The 8,093-nt window shown below is 43.0% G+C and overlaps 1 long non-coding RNA gene across 2 annotated transcripts; it reads right to left on the reverse strand.

Annotated features, from left to right (window-relative positions):
* Positions 1–2,870: 2,870 nt before the first annotated feature.
* On the reverse strand, positions 2,871–5,057 carry LOC120041879. Of its 2 annotated transcripts, none has more exons than XR_005475974.1 (3): positions 4,648–5,057; positions 4,494–4,547; positions 2,871–2,992 (listed from the first exon to the last, which is right to left on the reverse strand). It is a non-coding gene; the product is annotated as an uncharacterized LOC120041879 (long non-coding RNA). The 2 variants fall into 2 exon arrangements; XR_005475973.1 differs by having other exon boundaries at positions 4,494–4,575.
* Positions 5,058–8,093: the final 3,036 nt, after the last annotated feature.

Consider the following 8,093-nt stretch of genomic DNA (forward strand, 5'->3'; position numbering starts at 1 on the left):
GCTTAGGGATGGCCATTTGACATGTTACCCGGCTTGGGGATGGCCATTTGACAGGTTACCCAGCTTGGTTTAGGGATGGCCATTTGACATGTTACCCAGCTTGGCTTAGGGATGGCCATTTGACATGTTACCCAGCTTGGCTTAGGGATGGCCATTTGACATGTTACCCAGCTTGGCTGTGTGCATGTGTCTGCTCAAACGGTCAGAAACAGACTCCATGAGGGTGGTATGAGGGCCCGACGTCCACAGGTGGGGGTTGTGCTTACAGCCCAAACCCGTGCAGGACGTTTGGCATTTGCCAGAGAACACCAAGATTGGCAAATTCGCCACTGGCGCCCTGTGCTCTTCACAGATGAAAGCAGGTTCACACTGAGCACATGAGCACATGTGACAGAGTCTGGAGACGCCGTGGAGAACGTTCTGCAGCCTGCAACATCCTCCAGCATGACCGGTTTGGCGGTGGGTTAGTCATGGTGTGGGGTGGCATTTCTTTGTGGGGCTGCACAGCCCTCCATGTGCTCGCCAGAGGTAGCCTGACTGCCATTAGGTACCGAGATGAGATCCTCAGAGCCCTTGTGAGACCATATGCTGACACATGCACATTTGTGGCCTGCTGGAGGTCATTTTGCAGGGCTCTGGCAGTGCTCCTCCTGCTCAAAGGCGGAGGTAGCGGTCCTGCTGCTGGGTTGTTGCCCTCCTACGGCCTCCTCCACGTCTCCTGATGTACTGGCCTGTCTCCTGGTAGCGCCTCCATGCTCTGGACACTACGCTGACAGACACAGCAAACCTTCTTGCCACAGCTCGCATTGATGTGCCATCCTGGATGAGCTGCACTACCTGAGCCACTTGTGTGGGTTGTAGACTCCGTCTCATGCTACCACTTGAGTGAGAGCACCGCCAGCATTCAAAAGTGACCAAAACATCAGCCAGGAAGCATAGGAACTGAGAAGTGGTCTGTGGTCACCACCTGCAGAATCACTCCTTTATTGGGGGTGTCTTGCTAATTGCCTATAATTTCCACCTTTTGTCTATTCCATTTGCACAACAGCATGTGAAATTTATTGTCAATCAGTGTTGCTTCCTAAGTGGACAGTTTGATTTCACAGAAGTGTGATTGACTTGGAGTTACATTGTGTTGTTTAAGTGTTCCCTTTATTTTTTTGAGCAGTGTAGTTTAATCAGATTATTGAAATTTTTTCGGGAGTTTTGCCGTGTTCCGTTCTCTGAGTTTGTTGACGATGGAGAGATTCGCGCCACTTGGCAAGTGTGCTTGCTAAATCGAGAGGGAAAAAGGCCGTTCTAAAACCAAACAACGATTCTTCTGGACAAAGGACCCCTTGTACAACATTCTGATGGAAGATCAGCAAAAGTAGGACCCATTTTATGATGTTATTTCATATATCTGTCGTACATGTGAACTAGTAGTTTGCGGCCAGGTTTTGGGCACGCTCTCGCCATAACGTAAACTGCATATCGTAATGAAGTTATTTTTAGAATTCTAACACGGCGATTGCATTAAGAACTAGTGTATCTATCCTTTCCTATACAACATGTATTTTTTAGTTATGTTAATGAATAGTTATTTGGTCAGAATATGTGTGTCAGAAAAAGTGTCAGAAAAATATCCGGACGTTGTGGGAAAAAGATGCTACGTTAGCACAATGTATAACCACTGATTTCAGCTCTAAATATGCACATTTTCGAACAAAACATACGTGTATGTATAACCTGATGTTATAGGACTGTCATCTGATGAAGCTTATCAAGGTTAGTCAAAAATTATATATCTTTTGCTGGTTTATTACGATCGCTAACTTTTGCTGCTGGGGAATGGCTTGTGTTTCTGGCTATTGTGGTAAGCTAATATAACGCTATATTGTGTTTTCGCTGTAAAACACTTAAGAAATCGGAAATATTGGCTGGATTCACAAGATGCTTGTCTTTCATTTGCTGTACACTATGTATTTTTCAGAAATGTTTTATGATGAGTATTTAGGTATTTGACGTTGGTGTCTGTAATTATTCTGGCTGCTTTCGGTGCAATTTCTGATTGTAGCTGCAATGTAAACTATGATTTATACCTGAAATATGCACATTTTTTGAACAAAACATAGATTTATTGAATAACATGTTATAAGACTGTCATCTGATGAAGTTGTTTGTTGGTTAGTTTGGTTGGTTCTTGGTTAGTTAGGTTGGCTTTGTGCATGCTACCTGTGCTGTGAAAAATGTTAGTGCTTTTTTGTATTTGGTGGTGAGCTAACATAAATATACGTGCTGTTTTCGCTGTAAAACATTTTAAAAATCGGACATGTTGGCTGGATTCACAAGATGTGTACCTTTCATTTGCTGTATTGGACTTGTTAATGTGTGAAAGTTAAATATTTCTAAAAAATACATTTTGAATTTTGCGCCCTGCACTTGAAGTGGCTGTTGTCATATTGTGCCCGGTGTTAATAGCCTGTTTTGTTTTTGCACAGACATCACACCCTTACCTAAACAGCACCCTCACCTGAGAAGTAGAAATCAAAGGGAGAGAAACTATGAATTGAATAACTGCAGTTGACATAGCTAAGTAAATGGAAGAATACTCCTATTGCAATGTGAATGGCTCTTAAAAGAGCCTTTGGTTGTGCATAGTGTAGTCTATGGTGTTGCCAGGGAACAGCACCCTCTTTGAAGAAGTAGGAGGTGAAGATCTCCTGCACACAGATTGCCTCTCTTGCTGCGTTGTTGGACCCCATCCTTGAAACATCCTGCAGAGCAGCAGACTTCTCCTCTGGGACACGGCGGCAAGCTGCAGATCCCCTCCTGGTCCTCGTGTCCATCCTCATGAAGTTACGCAGGACACAGGTAGCCTTCACACACCTGAATTCCTCCAGAAGGCAGTCCCAGAGGACCCTGGTCACCCAACCTTGCAGTGCCCTACACGGTAACTGTAGGCAATCGCTTTGAAGGAATCTCCAGTTACAGGGTACGCTTTATCTGTCATCTTCAGAAAAGTTTGATTATTTTAAGCACAAAGTCATACACAGTGTTTTGTTCATGAATAATGTTGTATATTTAGAGGTTACTTATAAGTGGATGGTATTGTTAAGATACACTTGTAATTGTACTTTTTAGGATGATATCAACATTCTGAATTCAACATGTGGTTAAAAGCTAGCTAAGGTATTAGCAGGCTATTGTATGTGTGAACGATGGCTAGCTCCTCGAATGATCCTACTCCGCTAGCCAGCACCTCTCCTAAACAGGTGCTCACCGGACGTGCTACCTGTCCCAGACCTGCTGTTTTCAACTCTCTAGAGACAGCAGGAGCGGTAGAGATACTCTCAATGATCGGCTATGAAAAGCCAACTGACATTTACTTCTGAGGTGCTGACCTGTTGCACCCTCGACAACCACTGTGATTATTATTATTTGACCATGCTGGTAATTTTTGAACATTTGAACATCTTGGCCATGTTCTGTTATAATCTCCACCCGGCACAGCCAGAAGAGGACTGGCCACCCCTCACAGCCTGGTTCCTCTCTAGGTTTCTTCCTAGGTTTTGGCCTTTCCAGGGAGTTTTTCCTAGCCACCGTGCTTCTACACCTGCATTGCTTGCTGTTTGGGGTTTTAGGCTGGGTTTCTGTACAGTACTTTGAGATATCAGCTGATGTAAGAAGGGCTATATAAATAAATTTGATTCTACTCCGCTAGCCAGCACCTCTCCTAAACAGGTGTTCTACTCCGCTAGCCAGCACCTCTCCTAAACAGGTGTTCTACTCCGCTAGCCAGCACCTCTCCTAAACAGGTGTTCTACTCCGCTAGCCAGCACCTCTCCTAAACAGGTGTTCTACTCCGCTAGCCAGCACCTCTCCTAAATAGGTGTTCTACTCCGCTAGCCAGCACCTCTCGTAAACAGGTGTTCTACTCCGCTAGCCAGCACCTCTCCTAAACAGGTGTTCTACTCCGCTAGCCAGCACCTCTCCTAAACAGGTGTTCTACTCCGCTAGCCAGCACTTCTCCTAAACAGGTGTTCTACTCCGCTAGCCAGCACCTCTCCTAAACAGGTGTTCTACTCCGCTAGCCAGCACCTCTCCTAAACAGGTGTTCTACTCCGCTAGCCAGCACCTCTCCTAAACAGGTGTTCTACTCCGCTAGCCAGCACCTCTCCTAAACAGGTGTTCTACTCCGCTAGCCAGCACCTCTCGTAAACAGGTGTTCTACTCCGCTAGCCAGCACCTCTCCTAAACAGGTGTTCTACTCCGCTAGCCAGCACCTCTCCTAAACAGGTGTTCTACTCCGCTAGCCAGCACCTCTCCTAAACAGGTGTTCTACTCTGCTAGCTAGCACCTCTCCTAAACAGGTGTTCTACTCCACTAGCCAGCATCTCTCCTAAACAGGTGTTCTACTCCGCTAGCCAGCACCTCTCCTAAACAGGCGTTTCTTTCGCCTCTAGACTGGATGCATTGATCCATTGTTAACGTTCTGTTAAGACTGTACTTACTGGTGTTAATCAGATCTTCAGTCTCCTCTTCTTCCTCCTCCTTCAATCCAAAAACTGGAACAAACAAAAACGTCAGCCATTCCTACAGAACAACATTAAAGTGTTAAACCCCTTTACTGCATATTGGTTCAACGACTGCAGAGACGGTACTTACTGGTTAAACAGATCTCCAACTCCTTCAATCCAAAAACTGCAACATCCTCCTCCTCTTTCACTCCGAACGTATCTTCTCTTTTTTCGCAACAACGTTCAACCAAAGAGCTTCTTTCTCTGTCCAGCAGACCTCTTCTTCAGCAGGAGGAGAGTAGCTTAGTGAGCTCATGGTCGGGGATGTTAGCTAGCTAATTAGCATTAGCTTAGGGCTAGTCTAAATTAGATGACTAACAACGTAAATATTACATTAAATGGGGTAACTAGTAGATACGACAGAAGTGTGTTCAAAACACAGTGGCAAATAGACACTGAAACGGTCTGAAGGGCTTCAATGTTTCTGCGATGTTGTCTAGCACGCTAACAAGGTGTTTTACTAACTGTTGTTCTCGAAGAAGCGTCCCGTCCACTAGATTATACGTCACACTGGCAGCATCGACTGGGCTGCGTTCAGTACATACAAACGTAATACAACGTTCAATCGAACAAAAACGGTACTGTACTGAACGACCAGTTGGAACAAGGAGGAAGGGTTGGGTTGTGTGTTAAAAATGCACAGCTCCTTTTAAATACATCATCATTAATTAAAGTCACACCCTGGCACACCCAATGAACGGAGCAAACGTATCTCAAATCTGTTCAAGAACGTACAATAACGTTTTGGCAAACCGTGTCGTTCAGCACAAACCGTTCCACAACGTAGCAAACGGTCGGGCGACCTGAATGCATCGCTGAAAGACGCCAACAGAGACAAATATTAATGTGGCCTCTTTTTGTTGGCACTAACTCTGCCATGGTTCGTTGGACAAAGCCTATGGTGAAATGAATCAGGGTTTTTTGTAGAGTTTTTGGATAAACACGGAAAATAAGGTCTGTGGTAAACACAGGTTTAGGAGATCGGATACGTTGTGTTCTATAAGACTATATAACGTCACTTTTTGTGAACTCTGAAGCATTTATGTAATGAAAACAAGCACATCAATCAAATCAAATGGTCTTTGTCATGTACACATATTTAGCGGATGTTATCGCAGGTGCAGCGAAATGCTTACGTTCATAGATCCAACAGTCAGTGCAGTAAAACGTAACAAAACAAAACACACAAAAACAAAATAAATGTTTTTAAAAAAGATAGATATATATATATCAGATTGGGCAATGTCAAACTTTGGAATATATATATATATATATATATATATATATATATATATATATATATACATTATACATTGAACAATAATAAACGCAACATGCAACAATTTCAAATATTTTACTGAGTTACAGTTCATAGAAGGAAATGAGTCAATTAAAATACATTCATTAGGCCCTAATCTATGGATTTCACATGGCTGGGCAGGGGCGCAGCAATAGGTGGGCCTGGGAGGGCATAGGCCCACCCACTGGGGAGCCAGGTCTAGCCAATGAGAATTAGTTCTCCCACAAAAGGGCTTGATTACAGACAGAAATACTCCTCAGTTTCAACAGCTGTACGGGGGGCTGGTCTCAGACAATCCCGGAGATGAAGAAGCCGAATGTGGAGGTCCTGGGCTGGCGTGGTTACACATGGTCTGCGGTTGTGATGCCGGTTAGACGTACTGCCAAATTCTCTGAAATGACGTTGGAGGCGGCTTATGGTAGAGAAATTAACATTGAATTCTCTGGCAACAGCTCTAGTGGACATTCTTGTAGTCAGCATGCCAATTGCACGCTCCCTCAAAACTTCTGTGGCATTGTGTTTTATGACAAAACTGCACATTTTAGAGTGACCTTTTATTGTCCCCAGCACAAGGTGCACCTGTGTAGTGATCATGCTGTTTAATTAGCTTCTTGATATGCCACACCTGTCAGGTGGATGGATTATCTTGTTAAAGGAGAAATGCTCACTAACAGGGATATAAACAAATGTGTTCCCAACATTTGAGATAATTAAGCTTTTTGTGCGTATGGAAATATTCTGGGATCTTTAATTTCAACAGTTAACTCTTAAGGAGCCGCCCATTTCTTTCAATTTTTGCCTAACTGCCTGTAGCTCAGGACCTGAAGCAAGGATATACATATTATTGATACCTTTTGAAAGGAAACACTTTGAAGTTTGTGGAAATGTGAAATTAATGTAGGAGAATATAACACATTCGATCTGGTAAATGATAATAAAAAGAAAAAAACAACCGTTTTTTGTATTTTTTTTATACCATCATCTTTGAAATGCAGAAGAAAGGCCATAATGTATTATTTTCAAGTTCATAACTGTGAAAACCTCAAACAATAGTGTGGTATTCTTTCACTGTAATAGCTACTGTAAATTGGACAGTGTAGTTAGATTAACAAGAATGTAAGCTTTCTGCCAATATCATATATGTCTATGTCCTGGGAAATGTTCTTGTTACTTACAACTTCATGCTAATCGCATTAGCGCATATTAGCCCAACCGTCCCGTGGGTGGGACACCGATCTGTAGAGATCCTTAAGAGGTCTAAGCACTTATGGCCTTTCCTCTCTATTTAATCTTCATAATGGTGTCCTGCTCTTCCCATAAATGCACTTTCTTCTTGCCACTATAGGGGGTGCTGTTTCGCATTAGCATAATTTGCTCTCCAGATTAAACTGCCTAGTACTCAATTCTTGCTCGTACAATATGCATATTATTGTTATTATTGGATAGAAAACACTCTCTAGTTTCTATAGCCGTTTGAATTATGTCTCTGAGTGAAACAGAACTCATTCTACAGCACTTTTCCTCCCAGTGTGTGAGATTTCAGAAATCTTGGCCTCTGGTTTCAGATCAGTTTTAAAGTCCCTGTAAATCCTATGAGGATACAAACACTGCCCACGCCTTCCTCTAGATGTCAGTAAGTGGTGACAATTTGAATGGAGTCGATTGCGCAATCAGTGCCTGTATAAAACGGCAAAGACCGGATGTACCGTCCCTTTGCTCCCTGCGCCTGACGCAGGATGGACGTTGGACCTCCTCTCTTTCCAAGCTTTGGTTTAGCCACTTATATATCGCCGGTCATGTTTTTACTCGTTATTGGTGTTAAAAACATCATAAGGTAGTTAATTTAAACCGTTTTATAGCAATTTATATCCGTTTAGTGCGATTTTGAGGCAGTTCTATGTGACGCCCATCCAAGAGCTGGGCACGTTTCGGGGTCCCGGTCGAACGTTAGTGGGCATTTCGACGGACAGAGGACATCTTTCGACCAAAAGAAGATTAGACCCAAGAAAGGATACATTGCCCAAGATTCTGATGGAAGATCACCTCATAGTAAGAAATATTTAAGATGATAAATCGTTGTTCTGTCGAAAAATTTTAAACGCATATTCCGCCATTTTGTTTGGTATAGCTTTGCTTGGCGAACCCTGTATTGCACAGTAAGGATAATTTTAGAAATGTAATTCAGCGATTGCATTAAGAACTAATTTGTCTTTCGATAGCTGTCCAACTTATAT

This window comes from Salvelinus namaycush, unplaced genomic scaffold (genome assembly GCF_016432855.1).
Source record: "Salvelinus namaycush isolate Seneca unplaced genomic scaffold, SaNama_1.0 Scaffold57, whole genome shotgun sequence".
Lineage (NCBI taxonomy): Eukaryota > Metazoa > Chordata > Actinopteri > Salmoniformes > Salmonidae > Salvelinus > Salvelinus namaycush.